At 51.2% G+C, this 5,000-nt stretch overlaps 1 non-coding gene across 1 annotated transcript in view; it reads left to right on the forward strand.

The window, feature by feature from the left end:
* The first annotated feature begins 4,246 nt into the window (after positions 1–4,246).
* Positions 4,247–5,000, forward strand: part of LOC124559412 — a 1,910-nt gene continuing 1,156 nt past the window's right edge. The window contains exon 1 of the ribosomal RNA XR_006968874.1: positions 4,247–5,000. This exon is cut by the window's right edge and continues 1,156 nt beyond it. This is a non-coding gene — a ribosomal RNA (small subunit ribosomal RNA).

Here is a 5,000-nt window from a genome sequence, read left to right on the forward strand (position 1 = left end):
GGCAAATCAGATGATGCCGCAGGCATCCACTTACTATAATCACAATCAACAAACCGGCCGCCCCGCCCCGCCCCCCATTAAACCTTTCCTTACAACAATGTGTACCTTAACCTAACCTATATCGTACCGTAACCTAACCTATATCGTACCGTAACCTAACCTAATGTCGTACCGTAACCTAACCTATGTCGTACCGTAACCTAACCTATGTCGTACCGTAACCTAACCTATGTCGTACCGTAACTAACTATGTCGTACCGTAACCTAACCTATTGTCGTACCGTAACCTAACCTATGTCGTACCGTAAACCTAACCTATGTCGTACCGTAACCTAACCTATGTCGTACCGTAACCTAACCTATGTCGTACCGTAACCTAACCTATGTCGTACCGTAACCTAACCTATGTCGTACCGTAACCTAACCTATGTCGTACCGTAACCTAACCTATGTCGTACCGTAACCTAACCTATGTCGTACCTTAACCTAACCTATGTCGTACCTTACTACCTATGTCGTACCTTAACCTAACCTATGTCGTACCTTAACCTAACCTATGTCGTACCTTAACCTAACCTATGTCGTACCTTAACCTAACCTATGTCGTACCTTAACCTAACCTATGTCGTACCTTAACCTAACCTATGTCGTACCTTAACCTAACCTATGTCGTACCTTAACCTAACCTATGTCGTACCTTAACCTAACCTATGTCGTACCTTAACCTAACCTATGTCGTACCTTAACCTAACCTATGTCGTACCTTAACCTAACCTATGTCGTACCTTAACCTAACCTATGTCGTACCTTAACCTAACCTATGTCGTACCTTAACCTAACCTATGTCGTACCTTAACCTAACCTATGTCGTACCTTAACCTAACCTATGTCGTACCTTAACCTAACCTATGTCGTACCTTAACCTAACCTATGTCGTACCTTAACCTAACCTATGTCGTACCTTAACCTAACCTATGTCGTACCTTAACCTAACCTATGTCGTACCTTAACCTAACCTATGTCGTACCTTAACCTAACCTATGTCGTACCTTAACCTAACCTATGTCGTACCTTAACCTAACCTATGTCGTACCTTAACCTAACCTATGTCGTACCTTAACCTAACCTATGTCGTACCTTAACCTAACCTATGTCGTACCTTAACCTAACCTATGTCGTACCTTAACCTAACCTATGTCGTACCTTAACCTAACCTATGTCGTACCTTAACCTAACCTATGTCGTACCTTAACCTAACCTATGTCGTACCTTAACCTAACCTATGTCGTACCTTAACCTAACCTATGTCGTACCTTAACCTAACCTGTATTGCGCCTTAACCTAACCTGTATTGCGCCTTAACGTAACCTGTATTGCGCCTTAACGTAACCTGTATTGCGCCTTAACGTAACCTGTATTGCGCCTTAACGTAACCTGTATTGCGCCTTAACGTAACCTGTATTGCGCCTTAACGTAACCTGTATTGCGCCTTAACGTAACCTGTATTGCGCCTTAACGTAACCTGTATTGCGCCTTAACGTAACCTGTATTGCGCCTTAACGTAACCTGTATTGCGCCTTAACGTAACCTGTATTGCGCCTTAACGTAACCTGTATTGCGCCTTAACGTAACCTGTATTGCGCCTTAACGTAACCTGTATTGCGCCTTAACGTAACCTGTATTGCGCCTTAACGTAACCTGTATTGCGCCTTAACGTAACCTGTATTGCGCCTTAACGTAACCTGTATTGCGCCTTAACGTAACCTGTATTGCGCCTTAACGTAACCTGTATTGCGCCTTAACGTAACCTGTATTGCGCCTTAACGTAACCTGTATTGCGCCTTAACGTAACCTGTATTGCGCCTTAACGTAACCTGTATTGCGCCTTAACGTAACCTGTATTGCGCCTTAACGTAACCTGCATTGCGCCTTAACGTAACCTGCATTGCGCCTTAACGTAACCTGTATTGCGCCTTAACGTAACCTGCATTGCGCCTTAACGTAACCTGTATTGCGCCTTAACGTAACCTGTATTGCGCCTTAACGTAACCTGTATTGCGCCTTAACGTAACCTGTATTGCGCCTTAACGTAACCTGTATTGCGCCTTAACGTAACCTGTATTGCGCCTTAACGTAACCTGTATTGCGCCTTAACGTAACCGATATTGCGCCTTAACGTAACCTATATTGCGCCGTAACGTAACCTATATTGCGCCGTAACGTAACCCACATTGCCCCTTAACGTAACCTATATTGCGCCGTAACGTAACCTATATTGCGCCGTAACGTAACCCACATTGCCCCTTAACGTAACCCACATTGCCCCTTAACGTAACCCACATTGCCCCTTAACGTAACCCAACACACGTTGGGCCTTAACCCAACACACGTTGGGCCTTAACCCAACACACGTTGGGCCGTAACCCAACACACGTTGGGCCTTAACCCAACACACGTTGGGCCTTAACCCAACACACGTTGGGCCTTAACCCAACACACGTTGGGCCTTAACCCAACACACGTTGGGCCTTAACCTGCTCTGTAATTGTCATACGACGCGTTAAATTAGTGTAGTGTTGCCTAACTGCAACCCCCGCAATATAGTTTGCTACTCGCACTGCCCGGTCCCCAGTGTATCGCTTCATGTTAAACACCTTGCAGCTATACACTGTAATGTGGATGGCAGCAGGACGTACATGCTCAATGCCCTTTGCAGTTGTTCATTGGCATTTGCAGTTGTTCATTGGCATTCGCATGGCGAAGCACTTAGCCTACGCTGTGGTACGGCCTGTGTCAACTGTCCGCTGATGTTGTACGTCCAAATCACACACTGTACTGCACATTGGTCCTCATGTACTGAATGATACATCGTGGTACATGTGACCGTACAACGACTGCGCCAACAACGGCGAACCATGCGGTCCAAATGTTGTGCACTCAGCTACGTGTCGTCTCCCTATAAGAGCTGGATTGCAGTGTGGTATGCCCTGGATGGCGATCAGCATGAGCCGTCTGTTGATGTAGTGGCGCGTGTTGTCAGACGTAGTCGTCTCTTCTCACACACCGTGATAGCACGGTGCACTGCGTTCCACATCTGCGACATGCGACAGAGGCCGGTTGACAGTCGTTCGCGCAATGGACATCGCATACGTACGGGGGCCACCTTCCACGTGTTCGCTAAGCGTGGACATGTTGTTGCGTGTATGTGGGCAGACAGTGTGTCGTGACACCTGACACAGGCATGCAACAATCGTTGAATTTGCAAATGGCGATGGACGCCTACGTTTGCTGGTGACGTTACGCAAATGAACAACTGGTAAACCGTTGTGGTGCGGTTGTTCTCGCTAGGGGTGAATCAGTGATGGCGACGATCGGTTGAGCTACCAACCGGTTGTTGCAGCGATACCCACCATGCCCACGAACGTGAATGGCATGTGGGTGTGAAGCGATACGCGGCGGTGGCTGGGTGGGACCGTCCCCGGCCGGTGAGGGGGGGCCTCCCGGCGTGTTGGCCGTGCGGTGCGTGGGCGCACGCGCTACAGCCGGCTGGTGGGGGCGGCCAGTGGCAGGCGCGCCGGCCGACGGAGGCGGCAGGCGGCGCAGCTGCGCGCCGGCGCACCCTGCACGCGGCGCCGTGCGGCCAAAGTAGGTCCTCGCGGGCCCGGTGCGAAGCGCGGTGGACATCTGCAGTGTGCTGGTCCGATTGAGGACTGTGTGCGCTGAGGATGCGCCGCCGCCCGGCGCTCGGCGCCGCGACGCCGTCTGCTGCTCGGTCGCCTCTGCGGTTCTCGCAGGTGGTTTGTATCGCAGCTGTGCGGACGTGTTGGCGCGTGCGCTGTGCTGGGAGAGTTCGCTTCGGCACCCAAGTGGGGCTTTTGTCCTTCTGTGGCGCTGGCGTTGGAGCTGCCGGTCACCGTAGGTGGCGCGTGTTGTCTCCCGCCGGCAATGCCACGACAGCACGCTCCCGGGCCTCTGTCGGCAGCGGCAAGCTCAGTTGGGAGCACGGGTGGTCGCACCTAAAGCGTCTACTCGCCAAACTCCGGGCGATTGCGCCTCTCTCGAACCCGACCAAGTACTTAGGACGGCGCTGCGCGCCGCCGGGACCTGAGAGGGTTTCGAGGTGTATGGTGCAGGGGAGCTCAGCCTCCTCCTGTTTGCAGAATAATTGAGCGGACGCTTGCGTGTTCGCGCGGGCCCCCGGGACACACTCCCGGGCGGCCGGCTGCTCAGCTCTAGTTGACGCAGCTCCCTGGTTGATCCTGCCAGTAGTCATATGCTTGTCTCAAAGATTAAGCCATGCATGTCTCAGTACAAGCCGCATTAAGGTGAAACCGCGAATGGCTCATTAAATCAGTTATGGTTCCTTAGATCGTACCCACGTTACTTGGATAACTGTGGTAATTCTAGAGCTAATACATGCAAACAGAGTCCCGACCAGAGATGGAAGGGACGCTTTTATTAGATCAAAACCAATCGGTCGGCTCGTCCGGTCCGTTTGCCTTGGTGACTCTGAATAACTTTGGGCTGATCGCACGGTCCTCGTACCGGCGACGCATCTTTCAAATGTCTGCCTTATCAACTGTCGATGGTAGGTTCTGCGCCTACCATGGTTGTAACGGGTAACGGGGAATCAGGGTTCGATTCCGGAGAGGGAGCCTGAGAAACGGCTACCACATCCAAGGAAGGCAGCAGGCGCGCAAATTACCCACTCCCGGCACGGGGAGGTAGTGACGAAAAATAACGATACGGGACTCATCCGAGGCCCCGTAATCGGAATGAGTACACTTTAAATCCTTTAACGAGTATCTATTGGAGGGCAAGTCTGGTGCCAGCAGCCGCGGTAATTCCAGCTCCAATAGCGTATATTAAAGTTGTTGCGGTTAAAAAGCTCGTAGTTGGATTTGTGTCCCACGCTGTTGGTTCACCGCCCGTCGGTGTTTAACTGGCATGTATCGTGGGACGTCCTGCCGGTGGGGCGAGCTGAAGGCGTGCGACGCGCC

The sequence above is a fragment of the Schistocerca americana genome, unplaced genomic scaffold (genome assembly GCF_021461395.2).
Source record: "Schistocerca americana isolate TAMUIC-IGC-003095 unplaced genomic scaffold, iqSchAmer2.1 HiC_scaffold_1039, whole genome shotgun sequence".
Taxonomy (NCBI): domain Eukaryota; kingdom Metazoa; phylum Arthropoda; class Insecta; order Orthoptera; family Acrididae; genus Schistocerca; species Schistocerca americana.